This window comes from Chiloscyllium plagiosum, unplaced genomic scaffold (genome assembly GCF_037043375.1).
Source record: "Chiloscyllium plagiosum isolate Xiang-an unplaced genomic scaffold, Cpla_swu_hap1 HiC_scaffold_12, whole genome shotgun sequence".
Lineage (NCBI taxonomy): Eukaryota > Metazoa > Chordata > Chondrichthyes > Orectolobiformes > Hemiscylliidae > Chiloscyllium > Chiloscyllium plagiosum.
In genome coordinates this window covers 86,524,260-86,548,302 of record NW_028270150.1, presented here as the reverse complement: position 1 = coordinate 86,548,302, position 24,043 = coordinate 86,524,260, and the positions used below count along the sequence as shown (strand labels likewise).

The following is a 24,043-nucleotide window of genomic DNA, read 5'->3' as shown; positions in this document are numbered from 1 at the left end:
AATAAATGGAGAGAAACTATTTGTACTTTCAGATGGAAGAAGAATTCAAGGATGTGGATTTAAGATGATTGGTAAATGAACAAAAAGATTGCTTGAGGAAATTAATCTTTTTGGGAAGAGAAATAAAAACACACTAAATGGTTAGGGCCTAAGAATGCATTGCATGTACAATGTCCACCAGTGGCTTCAAATGTGATGCAAATAGGCACTCAAAAAGAAACAAAATGGCATGGCTTCTAGAATGGTACATGGGAGTGGGACGAGTTGAGTCACACTTGCATAATAAATCGGTATGGGTAAAACTATTCTTTGATCCAAGTGGTCGAAATATTCACATGCTAGTCAACAGACTAAGAGGTAACAATATAAAACTGACTGTAATCATTTTATATGAACATGGTAATTAATGCTACACATTCTTTACAATTCCAGGAATTGTGTCCAGCTACATTTATGTCCAGTGGAGCATCATGCTGGATTGTTAAAGTCCTAATCACCACTTATCAGGACAGAAGTCAACAGGATTCAAAATGCTACACTTGACCCAATGTGAATTTGATAATTAAATTGAAAGCTTGAGGTTAGTAGTTGTAAATTCCATTTATAAAAATATATTAAAAATGAGTTATCATTGCTCTGAGGGAAGAGTTTCTACTTCAGGAAAACAGAACTAAGAGGAGAGTTAGTACTGTTTAATATTGACAATGGTGTCAATATGGTTACAATTGGTTTCAGTTGAGAAGCAAGGTACAATTACACTCCTGCTTGTATTCTATTGGTCACCAATAGGAAAAAGCAGAAGTGTGAATTTGCAGGAAAGTTAGTAGTATAGGAGCACTATTGAGTAGATTAGGATGGTAATATACTGTAAAGGGAACAGAAGAAAGCTTCTGAAGTGCATTCGGTAGCATTTTCTTTTGATCATTATGTTTTCAGGCCAACACAGATGGAAGCATTGCTAGATTTGAATCTGGGAAGGGAGGTGGGTCAAGAGATCAGAGCAATGTTTGGGGAATTGTGATCATAGTATTATGGCTCGCTATTGAAAGGACAAGGAGCAACTGTAGTTTAAAGATATTCAATTGGAAAAGGACCAATTTCATTGGGGTGAGATTAGACCTTGACAAGGTAAATTGGAATCAAATATTGCTAGGCACAGCTGTAACAAACTAACGGGCTGCATTGGAAATAAATTCTCAAAAACTGAGGAGAGAGAAAGGAAAGACAACCAATGCCAAAACTCATTGCATGACAGGCGAAGCAGAAAATGACATGTATGACAGGTCTCAGGATGACACTAAGTGAGAAACAGGCAGAATATTGAAAGTTAAGGGGAGATATGAAAATGAAACTAAGAAGAAACACAATAAAAGGGAGCTATCAGAAAGGGGAATCCAAAAATCATCTATGGCAATTTAAATAGTAAGAAGGAAGAAAAACGAGAGCCATGAGGTTTCTCAGGTTAGATAGAGACAAACGGTTTTCAATGGCAGAAGGATCAAGAACCAAAAGATAGCAATTGAAGAAAGTAACAAACGCAACTCAAGAAACAAATTTAAAAAAATACAACCAAGTGGTTAGGATCTGAACTGCACTTAGTGTGGTGGTAACTAATTTAATCATTGCTTTTAAAATAAAATTGATTAGTACCCAAAGAGAAAATCTGCAAGGTTTAGGAAAAGGGAGGGAAATTGGGGCTGGCAGAGTTGCTTTAGCAAATAGCCAGCAGACAGGATGGGTTGAAAGCTTGAGGGCTCCAGTCATTCTATGATTCTGACACTAAAGCTAGTCACTAACAACATGTAACTAGAACCATTAACATTAGTGAAATATCTGAAGCTCTTTACAGAAAAAATAATAAACAAACCTGGAGCCAGAAGGAAATATTAAGGCCAATGACTAAAGTCTCTTAGTAGCAAGGCTTAAGGAACATCTTAAGAAGCAGCAAAAAAGCAGTGGCTTCCAGAATTTTGGGCCTTGGAAGCTGAAGACGTTGTCGCCAATTGAACAACTCTCATATCTCAAGTTGTAAGGTTCAAGGAAATTACTGAGACTTGAAGGATTGAGATGAGGGAGTGATTTCAGGGGAAAGAAAAAGCATTTTGTTAGTGAAAGGCATTGCTCAGGGGGAAACTAGTCTAGGTCAGTGAACACAAGGTATGGGTTAGAACATGAATAGCAGAACTTTAAAAAGTGACGAGATTAGACAGTAGAATGTTGAATCCTATACAGAACTGTTTGTTAGAGTTCTTTGATGAAGTGATCAGGAAGGTTGACAACGGTAGGGCATTAGTCCCAGTCTGTATGGATTTCAGTAAGGCCTTTGATAAGGTTTCACATAGTAGGCTGCTCTAGAAGGTTAGAGCACAGAATCCGGGAGTAGCTGGCAAATTGGATACACAATTCACTTGATGGTAGGAAGCAGAGAGTAGTAGTGGAAGGATGTTTGTCGGACTAGAGGCCTGTGACTAGTGAAGTGTCTCAGGGTTTGGTGCGGACCCATTACGGTTTGTTATTTATCAATGATTTGGATGAGAATGTACAAGGCATGATTAGAAAGTTTGCAGATGCCACTAAAATAGGAGATATTGTGGGGCAGTGAGGAAGATGGTCAGAAATTGCAGCAGGACCTTGATCAGCTGGGGAAGTGGGCCAAGAAATAGAAAATGGAGATTAATATAGATCGGTGTGAGGTCTTGCATTTTGGAAAGTCAAATCAAGGTAAGAGTTCCATGATGAATGGTAGGGCCTTAAGGAGTGCAGTGGAACAGAGGGACCTTGGTATTCAGGTTCACAGTTCTGAAAGTCGAGTCACAGGTAGACAGGGCAGTGAAGGAGGCTTTTGGCACACTGGCCTTCAGTCAGGGAGTTGGGACGTTATGTTGCTGTTTACAAGTCTTAGTGGGGTCACACTTGGGAGTATTGCGTTCAGTTTTGGTCACCTTGCTATAGGAAGGTTATTAAACTGGAAGGAGTGCAGAAGAAATTTATAAGGATGTTGCCAGGACTCAAGGATTTGAGATATAGGGAGAGGTCAGCCAAGCTAGGACTTTCTTCGGAGCGTAGAAAACAAAGATGGGGATCTTATAGAAGTGTTTAAAATAATGAGAGGCATGGATAGGGTGGAATGCACTCAGTCTTTTTCCCAGGGTTGGGGAATAAAGTACTAGAGGATGTCAGTTTAAGGTTAGAAGGGAAAGAATAAAAGGGAACCTGAAGGGCAACCTTTTTTTAAAAAAAAAAGAAAAACACAGCATGATATGCATGTGGAATGAGCTGCCAGCAGAAGTGGTTGAGGCAGGTATATTAACAACATTTAAAAGGCATTTGGACAAAAACATGGATAGGAAAGGTTAAGAAGGATATGGGCCAAGTGCAGGAAAATGGGGTTAGCTGATGGACATTTTGGTTTGCATGGACCAGTTTGAGCCAAAGGGCCAGTCTCCATGCTATAGGACTTGAACTTCATTCATAACTGCTTTGGAGTGCCGTTTTCTGAATTGGAAAAATGGCCATGCTTTGTAGGAAGCTAGTGTTCAAAATATAAAATGTTGTAGACATGTAGTAAAAGAATTGCCATTATTGTCACTGTCACACAAGACAAAATTTATGACATTGAGAGCTATTTCAGTGTTGTGGCAGGGGTAGAAACTTGGAGAGATTCAGAGTTCTAGGATAAATGGGCATGAATTTGGGATGACAGCATGTTTGAGGGCTTTGGAGAGGAAAGGGAGATTGGAAACAGGTTCATTAGTTAGCAAGCTCAGCTATGTCAAAGGTTACCCAGAGTAGACTGGCAATAAACAGCAGTTAGATGGTGGCATTTGAAAGCAGACAGCATGTTCATTTAGCAATGTAGGGAATATCAAAAACTTTCTGAATTGCTTATAAAATTTCAAGTTTTATAATTACAGAAACATGATGAGTGTTTTTAAAAGGAATACATGAGAAAAACAGCAGCTGTTCAACCAGTTCTTGTTAAATTACACAAAGTGTCTTTACCCCAGCCACACAGTGCTATCATAGATATTTTTAATCAACTGGTTTAGACATATTATAACATTTTTGAAGCAGGTGGAACTTGAAAACAGACTATCTGGCCCCAGAGATAGGTCTAGTATCACGGTCCCATAAGACCCTCAAAAACTTAATGCCTCTGGCATTCTCAGATGGTCTCCCATCCAAAAGTATTAACCAGTCCAGAGTCTGGTTAACTTCAAAAAAATTCAGACCAAATAAGGTGTTTTCAAACTAGTATGGCAGTAGTCAGTGCTATTGAAGTTATTTTTAATGAACTTGTTTTGACATGTTATGACACTTTCAGGACTTGAACCTGGACCTTCTTGTCCAGATGTAGGAACACTGTACTACAAGATTCCAAACACTGCACTTTGCCACAATGGGAACAAACCAGGGACCTTGAGATCTTCAGAATAACACTCTCCCAACTGAAATACTGATCATAATACTACTATACTTTGGTCTAATTGAAATGTTAAGCAATTAATGAGGAAGGAAAGAGGAGGGTGGAAGTGTGAGTGCACTAAATGGCAAATAGCTGAAGTTCCTCTTTATCACAAAAGAAATAATAGTTAAAATAATGTACCTACTGAAAGTCTGAAGAATGCTGGAGAAACTCAACAAGTCTGGCCACATCTCTACAGTGAGAAACAGAGTTTGCATTTAGTTCAGAATAGCTCTTCTTCAGAATGCTGGAGTGTCTTACTGGACTCGGAAAAATTAACTTTTTCTTTCCACAAATGCCAGATGTGCTATGTTTCTCCAGCATTCTGTTTGTCACAAAAATGTTTTATACAGTAAAGGGTTTCACCCCTTTCAGTCTTTTGCAGTGACCTTCAATGCTTTATATAGAGTTTTGCAAATGAGTTACAAGGATGCACAAACTCACTACAACTCATTCTTTGCCTTGAAATGAAGCAAAAATGAGAAGGGCTCATGTAACTATGTAAAATACAATGAATAGAAAAGGTAAATTTGCAGCTTAGGTTAACACATGGCTTCAGGTCAAGGAAGCAAATATAAAGTGGCAAAATATGGTGGTAATTAATATAAGGATATACTTTCTCTTGCTAGACAGAATCAGTATCTGGATATTCAGAATGCAGTGGTGGAGACAAGGTGATGCAATTGTTCTAGGCTGACAGCAGTGTAGTAGATTTCTATATTTACATAGGCTGTATGACCATTCTTGTCTTTTGAGATTTGTGCTTTGTTATCAAACAAAGGATGTAAACAGGAATGAGTTTACTGTTGACAATTGTGATGGAACAGCTTTGACTTACCATAAATGTAAATTGGATATCAAACATTAAAACTATGTTTGTCTTAGCTTTACTCCTGTGATAGTATGAATATCCTATACCAAAACATCTTTTGAAAAATAAACCTATACTTATGAATTAATCTTTACGCTTTGGATAGCTTTAACTCCAGAACTAAGAAAAACAAAGGCTGTGAAGAAAATGAACTTTTTCCTCCTTGTCTGCAGCTTTTTACAGTTGACCACAACATTCTCCTCTAACACCTAGCCATGGTCATCCAGCTAAGTAGGATTGCATGTCTATTTCCAGTCAGTCAATCACAAGAAATAGTTTTATCTTCTTGATCTACACCATTATTCCCTGTTGCCAAAGAATCTAACCTGGGATCCCTCTATTCATGTTTTGACTCTCAGCAGCAAAAAGCATGAGCATTTAAGCTGTTGAAAAACAACTGTGTCATCATTACCTCCTTGGAACCCTCTGTCTCCAAGCTCTAGGAGAACTTAACCAACACCAAGTACTAGAAAAGCAGAATCTTCCAATGAAATACTGGGAAGACCAAAAGAGGAAAAAGATTGTTTGCAATTATGATGTTATATCTGAATCAGAGATGAACTCCCACCCGCACATCCATTCCATCTCTAATTTTGCCCATTTCATATCCAATGTTGCACAACGTTTCCCCACCTCCACTATCTACTGCGGAAATGCTCATCCACGTTTTAGTTACCTCAACTAAACTATTCTGAAAAAAGAAAAAAGTACAGGAATAGACCACTCAGTTCCTCAAGCTTGTTCTGCCATTCAATAAGGCAATGGCTGATCCGATCACTTTACAATCCCATCTACCTCAGTAACCTTTCACGCTTGCTTATCTAGAATCAATCTTCCTGTGGCTTAATAATGTTTCAAAGAGTTTGCTTTCACTTTTGAGGGACAGAGTTGCAAAGACTCTCAATCCTGAGAGAAACAAGAAATTTCTATCTGTCTTAAATGGGGGACCCCGGTTGTAGATTTTTCAATAAAAGGAAACATTTTCTTCAAACACTGTCAAGACCCCTCAGGATCCTACATTTCGAATCAAATCATCTCATTTTTTAATATTAGATTAGATTCCCTACAGTATGGAAACAGGCCCTTTGGCCCAACAAGACCACACCGACCCTCCGAAGAGTGACCCACCCAGACCCATTCCCTGTATTTAACCCCTGACTAATGCACCTCACACTATGGGCAATTTAGCATGGCCAATTTGCCTAACCTGCACATTTTTGGATTGTGGGAGGAAACCAGACAGGGAGAATGTGCAAACACCACATAGTCAGTCGCTCGAGGCTGGAATTGAACCTGGGGCCCTGCTGCTGAGGCAGCAGTGCTAACCACTGAGCCACCGTGCCGCCCCCATTTTACAAACTCTAGTGGATACAAGCCTGGGTTGTCCAATCTTCTTCACAAGACGGCCCATCCAAACCAGGCATTAGTTGAGTGAAGGTTCTTTAGACTGCTTCCAACCCATTTACATCCTTCTGTAGCTCAGTAGACTAAACTATACACTGTTCTCCTGATATAGTCCCACTAATGCCTTGTATAGCTGAAGCACACAAACATTTCACATTCTACTAACAGTCAAGTCAGAACTCTGCAGTCTAAGCCCTAATTTCCATTCACCTGAAGCCCTTGTACTTACTGATCAACACAGATTCGTGGATAAAAGAAATTTCAAACCAAGGATTTTTCTGTGGACATGCCTCTTCTTAATTCTGTGATCTCCTCTGAAACCCTTCTATGCTTCACAAATTTTGGTAATCCAAATTTTAAATTATTCCATCATTTGATCAGGTCTTCAGCTGTCAAAAATCTAACCATCTGAATTCCTGAACTAAACCTCTACCTCTTTTCCCCTTTTCAACTCAGACTTCTCAATTTTTAAATCTGACCTAGCAAATGGTCATGGAGTAACATTAGGAGATATTGGGGGTCAGTGTGAAAGTTTGTTAATGGAATACTCCTGTGAAGCATTCTGGGACCTTATTGCATTAATGCAAAGAGGTTCTTAAATGTAACCCATGATCAATGATAGCTGTGTTCCAATTCTATGTAGTTGGAAAACAAATTCTAATAGCTAGTAGTTAATATTTGAGCAAACTGTACCAGTGCTCAGATAACCGTTTCAATGAATCCTTTCACGTTTGGAACGAATTCGAAGTCTCTGTCGGAGAAGTGTTCTGTTTTGATCAGACCAATAGAAGGGGGGGGGGGGGGGGGGACTCAATTTCACCAGAACGATCAACAGTGGTTCCGCTTTTAGATAGGCAGAAATTTCGTAGTTAATTGGAAACATAAATATTGTCTTGTCAACATTAAGATTGCTGGTGCTAAAGTATAACCATAGGAATTTTCAAACATTAACTGTCCAGATTGTTGAATTTTTCCAGGTAGCTAAAATGGTGCATGATACAGAAATACGCCCTTAAAATGCAAACAAACAAGATTGCGGAAAACGAACCGCTCACAAAAAGTGCCTCTAAATATGCCGTACCGACAACAACTTTTTACTGGTCTGTTTCAACAGGATGATTGTAGTAACCTGTAAGATAAAATGTATTTCTAAACCAGACTGCACGAGACCTATTTTCTTTGCTTAAAAGCACTGTATCTTGCATTTGCTGTACCAAACTTCCACCAGAATAAACATTTTCGGGTACTAAGGACCTGCTCCTCAATCGTGCTTTGAGTTACAGTCGTTTAACCACGGTGCTATTTGTAATATTTACACTTACAGCACCAATGTTTAACAGAACTACATTTGTAAATATTGTTTTTCCTAACTTTTAAAATAAAAATCCAACCCATCGTCAAGTAGTCCGATGATAATACGAACTTGGTTTGTAGCGATACTTTCCGTTTATTTCATCCACACGCAGGCCTACTTGCCTAAGTTCTACTTTGAATCGGTCATTATAAAACATAACATCTACCCTCTTCCAGTCTTAGTATTGTAAATGGCTTATTGTTTGGAACAAAGTACTCCGCGAAAGCGGATGTCCCACCCTCATGGCCACGCTGAACATTGATGATTGGGTCGGTGACGCCATCACTATCCTAATTTGGAATTTTCCCAGTTCTAAATTGACTATTGTATGGAAGTTCGGTCTGTCAATCTCCTTACGCAGAGTACCTCTGTGTATCAATGTAAATACGGTAGTATTATTGCTTCTCTACAATGTTGCCAGATTGCTTTATGTTACCTTAGCTAAGGTGTGCTGTGCTTACACATGCTGCACTATCCGGCGATGTTAGTTTAATAACAGAGGTAAACAGAGAGCAGTCGTACGCTTATTCTCTTTTCCCTTATGTTTTAACCCGACTTCAAACAAACAAATAAACAACGTATCACGTTTCTCCAGTAATTACGGACATTCTAACATCAGTTCCACAGTTTAGCTCGATAGTAATATACGGATTAAGAGTGGACAAATTATCTACGTGAAAAATCGACATAAACAAACCGGAGTATTATGTGCGAATGTCATTTTGCAGTAAAGAATTTTGTATCAGCTGTTTTAAAATTAAAGCCTGTAATTGCGTCATACCGTCGTTAGGCACAATTACTACAATCAAGTTGATGCCCGAAAGGGTACGATTTAATATACTCCAAATATGCACTGTTTAGGAATACGCTTCACACTCATCACATAAGTTGAACGCTCCACAACTAGTCTGTTTTGTATCTAAGTAATCTTTCAAGTACTGGACAAAAGAAACAACAGTCTTTGATAAAATTCACACAGGTACATGACTAAATACTTCCTGAGTTTTAATAGAAGAAAACAGTGTGAGACACTTACTGACTCGCGAACATCTCATGTAATCCAAGTCTTAGAATGTGTACTCTTTAAAATAAAAACAATCTTCGCAAAAATATCAACGCTTATGTTTTCCCAACGTCAACATTTACCCTTTTATGCAGTTTCAGCAAGCTTCAAGGAAGTTGTCCTTTTGTTCTACTATTTATAGATTGCGTCAACATTGCGAAAAGGGTAGGCGGAGCGGTCCCTGCAAGAAAGCGCACAACACACGCGACCTGCCATCCAGTTGTAGTAAACCAGCGGGTCAAATTATCCCACGTGTTTTTGTGATAAGCTTTGTAAAAGAAATCTATATCGCACTGTAGAAGAGGCAAGGTTGCAAGTAACATTTTTGCTATAAGGTCATATTGTTGTCATTACGATTGCTGTATTTTGAAACAAATGAAGTCACACACACACACCAGGTTATAGTCCAACAGGTTTATTTGAAAGCACAAGCTGTGCAGTACTGTTCCTTCATCAGATGAAGTCACTGTTATCAGGCAACTCCATATCATTTTAAAAATGTGTATCTATATTTACATATACGTGCACATTTCGTGGAAAGGACTCAGTCAGTTCAAATACTCACTCGAAATCAGCAAACTTGTAAAATGCTATTGTTTTAAATCAGCTATTATTAATGTTAATTTGTGACAGTTATTGGTTAACAAGGTTATCAGAGATAACAAACACTGTTTAATAGGTTTAGTACCATAATATCACTTTTGAATTTAAATATGTAGTGACATTTTAAAAATTATAATTTCTCCTTATAATTTGATGTAAAACAAATTGAGTTATGAGTATTGAAAAATGTGGTGCTGGAAAAACACAGCAGGCCAGGCAGCATCCGAAGAGCAGGAGAATCGACGTTTCGGGCATAAACTCGAAGAAGGGCTTATGCCCGAAACGTCGATTCTCCTGCTCCTCGGATGCTGCCTGGCCTGCTGTGTTTTTCCAGCACCACATTTTTCAACTCTGGTCTCCAGCATCTGCAGTCCTCACTTTCTCCTGAGTTATGAGTATGTGTTGGCAAATAATCTACACGATGCAATGCAACCTTCCTATCCTGTCAAATAATTTAGTAATGACAGTCAGCTTTTACTTATTGACTTCCATATAAGAGAAGAAAATTGTAATAAATTGCTTGGCTTTGCATTGATGACAGTCATAACTTAGTGTCATAGTTGTCTAAAGCACAGAAGGTACATGTATTCATGCTTAATAGATTTAATAAGGCAGAGGGTTTTCCGGGTTTTTGTCTTTGTGATTGTGTTGATGTGCACTATGAGTCTTGGGCATGACATGACAATTATATTATATTTATTAATTTACAAATATAGTATTTAAGATTGTTTGGGAATATTGAATTACTAATCCTTAACTACCAGCACAGGAAGACTGCTAAATAAAAACAATTCTTTTAAATTCATAATGTATTTAATATAGCCACCAACAGAGCTGAGTTATTTAAGCTTTAGGGCTGCTTGGGACTCTGACATCACCTGCTGGACGTTGCTGGAGAATGTCAGCTCCTTATAAACATGAAAGGAGAAAAACAGATTTAACAATGTCAGGTGTCTTTTACACAGACAAATTTAACAATATTTAGCACAAAGTTTTGCATGAAGGCTGCATTTAAAAAAAAACGTTCTGAAGCCCACAAGATGCAAATTTAAATAAAACACTGCAGATGAGCATTACACAATCAATGCAGTGTCATACACATCACCACTACACACCATAGCACTGCAACATCATGTGTCCAAATGCTGACACTCAGGGGAAACAGTAGCAATTAACACAAGAATGCACTTTGAGAGCATAGAAATGTGTGCTGGTAGCTGCTTTCTAATCCCTTGAGTAGTGGATAGACAGGAGGCTGGAAGAAGACAACAAGCCAGGCAGCATCAGGAGGTGCAGAAATCGATGTTTTGGGTATAAGCCTTCTTCAGGATTGGGGATGGATGTGAGGGGAGCTGTAGATAAAGTGGGAGGTGTGGGGCAGGGTGGTGAAGTGGGGATAGGTGAAGATGGAGAGGGTATGACCTGGTTGGTCAATGGGATGGATGAATCCGGTTGGTCGCAGGGAGCAGTGGAAGGCAGGGGGAGGAATGGGAAGAGAGTCAGGGGATGGGGAGGGAGGTTATTTGAAATTGGATAACTCAATGTTGTCCTCCAGGCTATAGGGTGCTCAGATGGAAGCTAAGGAGCTGTGGTTTGTTTTGGCAATGGAGGAGGCCAAGGATGGTCATGTCGGAAAGGGGGTCGTTGAGGGAATTGAAATGGGCAGTGACTGGGAGGTCCGGTCGAACCCTGTGGACTGTTCCCTAAGTTTATGTTCTGTCTCTCTGCTGTAGAAAAGACCACATAGGGAACACCTGATGCAGTAAACTCGGTTGGAAGAGAGGCAGGTGAATGGTCATTATATCCAAAACGTCGACTTCTGCACCTCCTGATGCTGTCTGTCCAGTTTGGATTCCAGCATCTGCAGTTTTTTTTGTTTCTAATCCCTTGAGCCAATTTTTATTGTAAAGGGAATAATTTACAATGAGGATTGCTGATATACATAGAATTTACAATCACACATCCTTTTAATATATTGGAACACCCCAAGGTACTTCACAAGACAATACATTAATTAAGAAGCCAAGCCAAGCCAAGAGATAAAAAGAGGTAGATTTTAGTAAGTGCTTTAAAGGAGGAAAGTGAGAGGTGGAAAGGCAAATGAGGCAATTCCAGAACTTAGAACCTAGCCTTCTGAAAACATTGACTATTGTTGAAGCAATTATAACAGAGAATGCACAAACATGAGAGCAGTTAACATGTAATGTTGTAATATTGGGGGAGATTACAGAGATGAGGAAAGGTGTTGACAGTGCTGTTGGGAAGGAAGTTGGGAAGGAGGGAATTGAAAACAAGGATAAGACTGGGAACTAATGTCGGTCAGCAGGCACAGGGATTATGGGTAAGTGACTTACTGTGGGTTAAGTAACAATCAGTAAAGGTTAGTGGGTAGAATGTGGGAATCCAGCTAGAAGAGTGATTGAATAATCAAGATGAGAAGTCACAAAGGCAACGATGAGGGTTTTTGCAAATCAGCTGACAGCGTGAAGCCAAACATATTATAGAAGTAAGAACACAGTACTGTGGAATTCTGAAGCAAACACAGAAAATGCTGATGAAACTCAGCATATCTGGCAGCATCTGGGGAGAGAGAAACAGAGTTAATGTTTTGAGTCCAGTATGACTTCTTTTGAATTCAGTTACAAAAGTTACTGAAGAAGTGCTGTGAACAGATGCAACATTAATAATAATTTTGAGTGTCAGTCAACTGTATGAAGTCACAGATGTAAAATCCAGTATAGATAGGTCAATATTTCACATTGGTTTCATTTGTTCATATGTGTATCTTTGTTATTGATTGAGACTCGCTTAGAAAGATAAATGTACTGGCATGCCTCATTATGCAAGTTTTGAGAATGTTTATAGCTCAGGCTGAGGTTCAGGTTGTAACCTTGCTCGCTGAGTTGGGAGGTTTGATTTCAGATGTTTTGTCACCATGCTAGGTCACACCATCAGTGAGCCTCCTGTGAAGCACTGGTGTTCGTCCCGCTTTCTATTTATGTGTCTTGTCATCACAAAACGGAATAAAGAAGAAACCTATAACATCATCAACAACATCCTTACTGGCATAAATTTCACAAAATATGAAGAGATCATCAACAGACTCCCCTTTCTAGATGTCACAGTGGAACGAACAATTAATGGAGAACTGCAGACCAGCATCTACAGGAAAGCAACACACACAGACTAGATACTTAACTACAGAAGTAATCATCCCAACACCCACAAATGCAACTGCATCAGGACATTATTTAAACGGGCCACAACCTACTGTAGCACCCAGGAACTATGAACAGCAGAAGAAAAATACCTATACAGTATCTTCAAGAAGGACAGGTACTCAATAAACACGTCCGCCGATTCTTAAACAACAAAACCCAAACAAGTAGACACAACAAGCCCCGAAACCCTAGCCACACTGCCATACATCAAAGACATCTCTGAGATGACTACCAGAGTACTCTGACCCTTGACATCATTGTCACCCACAAATCTACCAACACATTGAATCAGCTACTGATGAACCTAAAGGACCCTATACCAACAACCAGCAAAACGAATGTAATTTACAAAATACCATGCAAGGAGTGTAACAAACACTACATTGGACAGACAGGCAGAGAACTAGCCAATAGGATACACAAACACCAACTAGCCACCAAAAGACATGACCCACTATCACTAGTATCCTTACATAACAGAGGAAGAGGGACACCACTTTGATTGGGACAACACATCCATCCTAGGTCAGGCCAAACAGAGAACGGATGGGAATTCCTAGAGGCCTGGCATTCAAACTGGAACTCCATCGATAAACACACAGATTTGAACTCCATTTACCAACCTCTGAGAAAAATGATATCACCCATCTTAACAGACCAAGACAGATAAACAGAAAACGGACAGAACACCAGCGCTTCACAGGAGGCTCACTGATGATGTTACCTAGCATGGTGATTAAACATCTGAAAGCAAACCTGCCAGCTCAGCGAGCAAACTTACAACCTATGCCTCATTATGGTTACATGGAAGTTAGATGAAACATAATGACTGCTGTCATTGTGTATCAACTACAAGATACATTGTAGCAACTTATCAAAACTCTTCCACACCTGCAGTCTCTACCATAAAGAAGAACAAGATCAGCAGATGCATGGGAACATGACCTCCTGCATGATGCTCTACAAGCTACAAATCCTTCTGACATGGAACTAGATCCTGTTCCTTCACCGTTGTTGGGTTAAATTCCTGGAACTTCCTTCCCAACAGCACTGTAAACACCTTTGCATTATTATATTTACTGAAGGACTGAAATTGGAAAATCTAATTAAGTGAATGTTTTCAACGAATATATATTTGACCTATCTATATCGGATTTCTGTGACTTCACACAGTTGACTGAAACTCATGAATTGTTATTAACTTTGCATCTGTTCACAACACTTCTTCAGTTTTCTGAGCAAAGACAGTTCTAACCCATAGCAGGAGAAAGTGAGGTCTGCAGATGCTGGAGATCAAAGTTGAAACTTTATTGCTGGAACAGCACAGCAGGTCAGGCAGCATCCAGGGAACAAGAGATTCGACGTTTTCCTGAAGAAGGGCCTGTGCCCGAAACGTCGAATCTCCTGTTCCCTGGATGCTGCCTGACCTGCTGTGCTGTTCCAGCAATAAAGTTTCTAACCCATAGCACAATGACCTCTAGAGTAAGGAGACTAGTCTAAAATCCATTCCAACTATTCTATTGACAACAGTCTGACCCACCCTTGCCACCCAGCCAGTTGGGCCAATTAGACCCCAAGAAATCCAGTTTGCTTGAGCAGAATGCACTTGTATAATCACTCAAACTGTTTGGCCTTGTTATGGATATGTCTTCTTTGGCCAATTCCTGGAGTGGGATATGAACCCAGAGCTCTGAATCACAGGAAGGGAAAAGATCTAATAAGCCAAAAACGTCCTCTTTAACATTACTATTAATGTTCAATTGTACCTTAGTTAAGAACGGCATTCTATATGCGAATAGATAATGTGATAGAACAATTCTAAATATTTGCTCACTTTGTAAATTACCTTCCCATTTGAGCTCACAGGAGAAAATGCAGTGTACGTCAATTGTAAATCTGACCATTCTTTTTTACTGTTGCAACAGATTATTCCTTTTGAAATTGTAGAAGTCAAGGAAGAAACCAGACTTTTTAATGGCAAGTCTTTCTTCCCCAGCCATTTTTTATATTTTTGCATCATATGGAACACTGGTGAATATTTTTAATCAACTTTTTGAAGGATATTATCGTGTAGACCAGGTGTGAAGAGATTGTGGAGGCTTTAATAGTGATCTTTCAGGTATCACTGGAGTCAAGAAGCGTCACAGAGGACTGGAAAATCACTAATGTAACCCCCCTGTTTAAGAAGGAAGCAAGGCAAAAGACAGGAAATTATAGGCTGATTAGCTTGTCCTCAGTCATTGGGAAGATTTTGGAGTCCATTTCTGAATACTTGGAAGTGCATGGTAAAATAGGGCAAAATTAACATGGTTTCATTAAGGGGAAGTCATGCTTGACAAATCTGTTAAAATTCTTTGAGGAGGTAACGAGCAGCTCAGACTAAGGACAGACAATGGATGTTATCTATCTGGACTTCCAGAAGGCCTTTGATAAGGCCTTCCAGAAGGTGCCGCACAGGAGGTTGCTGAGTAAGATAAGGACCTATGGTGTTAGAGGCCAGATACTAGCATAGATAGAAGATTGGCTGTCTGGCAGAAGGCAGAGAGTGGGGATACAAGGTTCCTTCTCAGGACGGAAGCCAGTGACGAGTGGTGTTCCATAAGGGTCGGTGTTGGGACCACAACTTTTCACTTTATACATTAATGATTTGGATGAAGGAACTGAGGGCATTCGGACTAAGTTTGCAAAGGATATGTGGAGGGGCAGCTTGTATTGAGGAGGCGGGAAGGCTGCCGAAAGATTTAGATAGGTTAGGAGAGTGGGTAAAGAAATGGCAGTTGAAATACAATGTGGGAAAGTGTGAAGTCATGTACTTTGGTAGGAAAAATACAGGCATGGACTATTTTTGAAATGGGGAGAACATTCAGACATCTGAAGTTCAATGGACTTGGGAGTCCTAGTCCAGGTTTCTCTTGAGGTAAACTTGCAGGTTGAGTTGGTAGTTGGGTAGGCAGATATAATGTTTCATTCATCTCAAGAGGGCTAGAATATAGAAGCAGAGATGTACATCTGAGACTTTATAAGGCTCTGAACAGACACATTTGGAGTATTGTAAGCAATTTTGGCCCCATATCTCAGGAAAGATGTATTGGCCCTGGAGTGGGTCCAGAGGAGATTCATGAGAGTGATGCTGGGAATGAAAGACTTAACATATGAGGAACGTTTGAGGACTCTGGATCTATTCTTGATGGAGTTTAGAAGGATGAGGGGGGATCTGATTGAAACTTTCAGAATACTGAACGGCCTGGACAGCGTGGACGTTAGGAAGGTGTCTACATTGGCAGGGGAGACGAGGACTCGAAGACACAGCCTTAGAGTAAAGGGAAGACCTCTTAGAATGGAGATAAGGAGAAACCTCTTTAGACAAAGAGTGGTGAATCTGTGTAATTCATTGCCACAGAAGGCTTTGGAGGCCAGGTCATTGAGTATATTTAAAACAGAGATAAATAAGTTCTTCAACCCATTTTCCCACTATCAGCCATGATTGAATGGTGGAGCAGACTCAATGGACTGAATGGCCTAATTTCTGTTCCTATGTCTTATGGTCTTATTATGACACACCTCTGATGTAGTTAGGACATGAATCCAGGACCTCTGGCCCAAAGGTAGGGACACTACTACTGCAGCACAGACCACAATACTGGGAAGATGCTTTGGACTTCCGTAATTAAATGTCAATTGAGTCTTGCAGTTCCTTAATAAGACTTAAATTCCACTTGAGCCACTCAAACCAATTACTGAATGTGCCACTTAGGTGAGGGAATACTAGTAGATTATTTGTTTCTAGGGGGTCCAACAAATAGGTCAGATATGTAACTAGCAGAGTTCTAGAATCAAGTTACTTGCTTACTTTCTCAATCAAGAATTAGTGCATGGCACGGTGGTGAAGTGGGAAGAGATGGCCTAGTGGTGTTATAGCTAGAGCATTAAGCCAGAGATGAGGGTAATGTTCTGGGGACCTGAATTTGATATGGTAGATGGTAGAATTTAAACATATTAAAAATCTGGAATTAAGAGTTTAATGATGACTATTAAACCATGTAGAAAACCCACCTGGTTCACTAATGTCCTTAATGGAATAAACTTCTGACCTTATCTGTTCTACATGTGACTCTAGACCAATAGCAATTCACAGTTCTCTGGGCAATTAGGATTGGGCAATAAATGTTGGCCTAGCCCATGATGACCACATGCTGTGAACAAGTAAAAAAAAGCGGTGAGTGAAAGAAAAGTAATAAAAATTGGGAGCAAAAAGAGAATCAAACATGAAATGTCATAATTCAGAGAGCCAATGATAAGATTTATTCAATTTGATTGAAGTTCATACTTGTACAACTGTTGAGTAATGTTAGAACCTCAACACAATGCTCAAGCATTATGCCCTTGTGCAAATGTTGGGCCAAAGTGCACTGCTGTGTAAACGGAACAATGTAGACTTATTTGATGAAGGTGCTGTTGGGAGCTTATGTTATGTGGTTTGGTTTGGTGATCGTTAAAGTTATTTCCCTTATTGGAATCTGAAGAAATAATGCATATTGTACCTGTTTACAGCTAATTGTCTGATAGCTAATTTGCTACAAAAACCTGAGGACGTGAGACCTATATGCGATCAACCAAGATAGAAATTTTACTAACAAATCCCAATAATAACAACAAGAAAGTAGCATCTTCATCAGGAAATCATTTAATTCGAATGAAATTTGTTCATTCTTCAGGATACTTGAAGTTTCAAATATCCTGGAGGACCTATTATTTTTATTTCTATCTTGAAAACTTAGTTTGAGATACTCGTGACCCTCCCATTGGAGAATCTATGGGCTGGATCTTACTAGCCCCATAGGGACGAGCTAAGAGGCAGGATACTTAGTATACTAGCATCAGAAAGCAGGAGATGTGAAACCTGACGTCTTCCTATCACCATAGGTTATTCTGACAGGGGAATGACAAGTGGTGGGCAACCAATTAAACCAATCAAAAGTAACTAAATCACAAATGCTTTCCACCCTGTCCAGTACTTCAATAGGCATCAGGTGGACTGCTGCTCTGTGATGAGTTGCCAGACAAACAATTGTAGCTTCCTAGCAATGAAGGTTGGGGCCTTTTTTTAATGGTGTGTCCATGGCCAATGGTGGTGTCCCTTGATGGGAGTGGCTACTCTGTGGCTCTGCATGAGTGCTGGAAAACTCACCCCTCCTTTTGTTGGGTTCTGCCTGCCTAACCCTGGCACAGGAACTGCAAATACATACCTGACCTTCGAGGCACCTCAAACTTTAGGCACTTTCTTCTACTATCTGCAGCCTCAGCCGAGCCTTTTATTTTCCAGTAGTTCTAAATGAGGGCTGATGGCTACGGCTGGTATTATTTCTAACAGGTTCTCGCCATCCATTCAAATAGACCAAAGACCCACTTTCAATCCTGGCAGTGGGAGGATAATCTGGCATTTGGAAATAAAATATATATTTAACACCATAATGAAAATTATTGCTGAAGACACGAGCCTTGAGGAATATAAAGGATGCAAGAAAGAACTTAAAGAATTAGGAGGATTAAAAGGGGCCATGAATTGCTTGGAAAGTATGAATAAGAAGAAACCCAAGGTATTCTATTTGTGTATAGAAACAATAGGGTAGCTAGAGAAAGAGTATGTCATTTTAAGGACAGAAGAATTTATGCATGAAACCAGAAAAAGTGGATGAGGTTCTTAATGAGTACTTTGCAACAGTATTAACCAATGAGAAGGACGTGGATGATGGTAAGATTAAGGAGGGGTATGTTGGTGGCAAAATAAGGAAGGAGGGGGTGTTGGATGTCTTGAAAAACATTAAGGTAGATAAATTCCCAAGGACTGATGGGATCTAACCCAGGAATCTGAGAGACACAAGGGACGAGATGTCTGGGGCTTTTACAGTGATTTTTGTATCCTCTTTAGACACTGGCGAGGTCCCAGAAAGTTGAAGAATTGCCGATGTCATTCCTTTGATTCAGAAAGGTAACAGGGATAATCCAGGAAATTAGAGGCTGGTGAGCTTTAGAGCAGTGGTAGGGAAATTTTTGGGAGAGTCTTAGGGACAGAATTTACTTGCATTTGGAAAAGAATGGACCTATTAGAGATAGTCGGCATGGCTTTATGCTGGGGCGGAGGTCTTGTCTCACAACTTGGAGTTTTTTTGAGGAAGTAACAAAGATGATTGTTGATGATAGGATGTAGTCCTCATGGACTTTACTAAAGCTTTTGACAAGATTTCTCATAGGCTGGTCCAAAAGATTAACTCACATGGGATCCACAGTGAGTTGATAAATTAGATACAAAATTAGCTTGTTCACAGAAGATAGATGGTAATTGTGGGAGGGGTGTTTTTCTGATGAGAGACCTGTGACCAGCAGCGTTCTGCAAAGTTCAGTGCTTGGTTCTCTGTCATGATTTAGATGAAAACGTAGGTGGTTTGATTAGTATGTTTGCGGCCTACATGAAAATTGGTGGAGTTATTGGTGGTGAGGAAGATTGTCAAGGGACACAGCAGGAAATACATTAGTTGGAAAGTTGGGTGGAGAAATAGCAGATGGAGTTTAATCTGGACAAGCGTGAGGTGATGCATTTTGTGAGGTTAACTGCAAGAGGAATCAGTACAGTAAATGAGAGGACTCTTAGCAGCATTGATATACAGAGGAATCTTGGGGTGCAAGTCCATAGTTCCCTGAAAGTGGTAACACAAGTGGATAAAATAGTAAAGAAGGCATGTGGCAATGCCTTCATCGGTTAAGGCATTGAGTAGAAAAGTTGGCAAGTCATGTTGCAGCTGTATAAAACTTTAGTTCGGCCACATTTGGACTATTGTGTGTAGTTTGGTCGCCATACTATAGGAATGATATAGAAGTTTTGGTGAGGATGCAAACGGAGTTTACTAGGGTGTTGCCTGGAATGGAGTGTATTAGCTATGGGGAGAGGTTGGAAAAAGTGGAATGTTTTCACCAGAGCATTGGACGCTGAGGGATGCCCTGATGGTATATCAAATTATCAGAGGCATAGATAGTCGAAGTCTTTTTTCCCAGGATGGAAATGTTAAGTACTGGGAGGCATAGATTTAAGATGAGGGGGTAAAATTTTAAAGGAGAAGCAAGTTTTTTAAACAGTGTGGTTAAATGATTGGAATGCGCAACCAGAGAGGTGTAGAAGCAAAAATGATAGTAATGTTTAAGAGGCATTTAGATAGACACATGAACAGCCAGGGAATAGAGGGCCATGGACCATATGCGGGCAGATGAAATTAGTTTAGAATGGCATCATGGTCAGCACAGATATAGTGGGCCAATGGGCCTGTTCCTATGCTGCATTGTTCTATGCTTAATGTTCTAAAAAGACATATTTTGTTGAAGTGCTATCTCTTGCACTTATTAGGACAATTTGAGGGGAAAACCATATTTGTACCATATGGGAGGAGAGTACTGATTGTTTGTGAATCCAATTGATAGACCCATTGTTATGGAAAATATACAAGTTAATGATTGTCAATTAACTGCCAGGTTTTGTTTAAATTTTAAACACGCCAGATGGACTTTGTCTGGTGAAGGCATTACCCTGAGAAATGAACCAAATGTGGTCTAACTAAAGTTTTTTATACAGCTGCAACATGACTTGCCAACCTTTCTACTCAATTCCTCAACCGATGAAAGCAAGCATGCCAAGTGCCTTCTTTACCATTTTATCCACTTGTGTTGCCACTTTCAGGGAACTATGGACTTGCACCCCAAGATTCCTCTATATATCAATGCTGCTAAGAGTCCTCTCATTTACTGTGCTGATTCCTCTTGCAGTTACCCTCACAAAATGCATCACCTCACGCTTGTCCTGATTAAACTCTATCTGCTATTTCTCCACCCAACTTTCCAACTGACCTATTTCTTGCTATATCCCTTGACAATCTTCCTCATTACGCATAACTCCACCAAGAAATGAACCAATGAATAGCTTTCATATATTTCATTGAGTTGAAACAGGGCACAGTGCCTCACATGTTCCTTCTGTCTAGAGAAAATAGGACTTTGTGTACTGATACAAGTAGTTTTCAGTACATTCAAGTGCATAACACTGTGAACTTGACTGACAATCCGAAATTGGTTGTCAGTGTAATTGTTCACCTGCTTAGAGTGATGCAGCAAACATTGTAGAAGCACTTCTAATGTTGGACACTGTGTTGTGAGTTTTGCAAGGGCAAACTGGTTGGATATGGTCAATACCTTGTTTGTTGCGAATAGCTGAAAGCCATGCTGTTTTATATGATCCATTTGGGATGTGTGGCCTGTATACCTGGCATCCATGGGCACTGAAATTGATGAATCACATTACTCACTTGTGTGTTGGGCAGAATACCGTTTGTATTGTTAGTAGCAAGTTGTTAGTGGCTAACACTACTTGTGTTGCTCTGAATAATAGCTATGTGAAACACTTGTTGATCAAACATTTGAGATATCTTACCTAATTTTAGGTAGACTGGGCATTTTTCAGAATTAGAAGTCAGGGGCAGGTGGGATTTAAATCTTTATTTTCTAGCTCAGAAGTAGGACTATAGAGTCTTAGATTCATAGAGGTCTGCAGAATAGGAGTCCAACTTGCCCATGCTGCCCAGTTTTCACAATTCAAATTAATCCCATTTGCCTGCATACTGTCTATATCCCTCCATAGCTATTCCATCCAAGTACCTGTCTAAATGTTTCTTAAATGGCAAAATTGTACTCTCTTCTACCACTACCTCTGGCAGACCATTCCAGACACTCGCCACTCTCTGCGTGAAGATATTGTCCCTCTGGCCCTTTTTGTATTTCACCCCTCTCATCTTAAACCAATGCCCTCTAGTTATAGACTCCCCTACCATGGGGAACCAGCAGTCAGCTAGCTATCTTATCTATGCCTCTTATGATTTTATAGACCTCTGTAAAGCACTTCTAAGTCTATTATGCTGCAGGGAAAGAAAGTCCCAACCTATCCAACCTCTCCTTATAACTCGAACCTTTCAGTCCAGGTAGCATCCTCGTAAATCTTTTCTGCACTCTTTCTGGTTTAATAATATCTTTTCTATATTCGGGAAACCAGAACTGCGTACAGTACTCCAGACATGGCCTCACCAATGTCTTGTACTGCTGTAACAAGATGTTCCTACTCTATACTCAATGCTCTGACTAGTGAAAGCAAATATGCTGAAACCTTTGTTCACCCCCCCCTCTCTACCTGTGGCTCAATTTTCAAGGAGCTATGAACTTGTACCCCCAGATCTCTTTGTTCTATAACACTCCCAAGGGCCCTACCATTTACTGTGTAATTCCTGCCCTGGTTTCTCTTAAATGCAACACTTCACATTTATCTAAATTAAACTCCACATGCCATTCCTGAGTTCATTGGCCCAGTTGATCAAGATCTCACTGTTTTCCCAGATAACGATCTTTACTGTCCACTATACCACCAATTGTGGTGTTAGCTGCAAATGTGTGAACCATACTTTCTAAATTCTCATCCAAATCATTTGAATAACTGATGAATGACAGTGGACCCAGCACCAATCCCTGCAGCACACCGCTGGTCACAGGCCTTCAGTCTGAAAAACAACTCTCTACCATCACCCTCTGTATCCAATTGGTTAGGTCTACCAAGATCCCATGAGATTTAGCCTTACTCAACAACCTACCATGCAGTACCATGTCAAAGGCCTTGCAAATGTCCATGTAGATAATGTCTACTGCACTGCCCTCATCTACTTGCTTGCTCACTCATTTAAAAAACTCAACAAATCCGTGAAACACAATTTTCCATGCACAAAGTCTTGCTGACTATCCCAAATAGGTCCTTGCCTCTTCTAGTACCTGTAGATTCTATCTCTCAATCCCCTCTAACAACATACCCACAAAGGATGTTAAGGCTCACTGCTGTGTAATTCTGAGGCATTTCCCTGCAACCTTTCTTAAATAATGACACAACATTAGCCACCCTCTAATCTTTGGGCACTTCACCTGTGGCTGTCAATGATACAATAACTCTGCAAGGGGCCCTGCAAGTTCCTTCCTAGCCTCCCACAAAGTCCTGGGGTACTCTTCATCAGGTCTCAGTGTGCTACAAAACCCCAACCCCAATGTGTATTTACCAATGAAGGTAGATTTGCAGTAGCCAGTAGTAGTATACCCCCAGGCCAATTTCACAATTATGACATTGAGAAAAGGGAGCTTATTTGAATGTTCCATTTTAAAGATGAATTTAAGTGTAAGGTGAAGTCTGTTAAGCCATGTAGGTGGTATCTGATAAGTTTTTGAGGAATGTATACTTTAGTGAGATCTGTGGTAGAATCGGGTGAGAAGTCCAGTGAGACTCATCTCAACATCAGTAGCAACTCACTGCTTGTTTTATGAATTTGATGAGTGGTGATGCAATTTTCCCATTAGAAAGTCGTGAGTTGCCAATTAAGGGGGATTATAGCTTGTTATGAATGCCTTATTAACATTGCAACATATTTCATTCATAATCAATTTCCTATCTTCCCAAATGTGCTGAGCACACTGGTAGTTGTGAATTCTCAACGAAGATGTCAGAGAAGGTGTCTTGTGACTTCAGCTGGCTGCTGGCTGTAAACTGCCTCCATGTCGCTTAGCACCAAACAGCGTCTCAGGCATGAACCATGGGCACCAGTTGTATGCACTCAGCATTCCCTCTAATTTGCTTTCTAGCTGCACGGGCCTCTGACGTCCATGCATAGCAGTGACTTCTGGATCGAGAACTTCTTGAAATGTGCTTACGGGGAACATTGCATGTACTCCTCATTCATCAACATTAGCATTTCACATTTTTCAGTCTCTGATGACCATGCTACAGGTCGCATATGCAGCATAAGTTGGCACTGCAGGGCACACCGGCAATTAGTACTGAAAAGCTGCTGAAGGACACTTTGCATGCAGGGACCCAGCTCACAAATGGACCAGGTTGCGTTTCAGGGCTGCTCACTTGCTTAGTGCTTGCTTACTTAGTGCCAACCTGCCTGCTCACAGCATCCCTGTCTTTCCTGTTAGCACAGTCACACAACCA

The 24,043-nt window shown here is 40.1% G+C and overlaps 2 long non-coding RNA genes across 7 annotated transcripts in view; one reads left to right on the top strand and one right to left on the bottom strand.

Moving 5' to 3' along the window:
• The window catches only part of LOC122554962 (uncharacterized), a 53,253-nt gene extending 43,973 nt beyond the window's left edge, over window positions 1–9,280 (bottom strand). Inside the window, exon 1 of one of the 2 annotated variants that reach the window (XR_006313123.2) lies at window positions 9,131–9,280. This is a non-coding gene — a long non-coding RNA (uncharacterized LOC122554962). Of the gene's footprint in view, window positions 1–8,111; window positions 8,810–9,130 lie in introns of those variants that run through there. The other variant, XR_015758930.1, reaches the window with a different exon arrangement.
• LOC122554961 (uncharacterized) overlaps window positions 1–24,043 on the top strand; it is a 112,694-nt gene that overhangs the window by 4,018 nt on the left and 84,633 nt on the right. For 3 of the 5 annotated variants that reach the window (XR_015758925.1, XR_015758928.1, XR_015758926.1), the window contains exon 2: window positions 433–580. This is a non-coding gene — a long non-coding RNA (uncharacterized LOC122554961). Of the gene's footprint in view, window positions 1–432; window positions 581–4,324; window positions 4,415–7,717; window positions 7,991–24,043 lie in introns of those variants that run through there. The other 2 variants (XR_015758927.1, XR_015758929.1) reach the window with 2 other exon arrangements.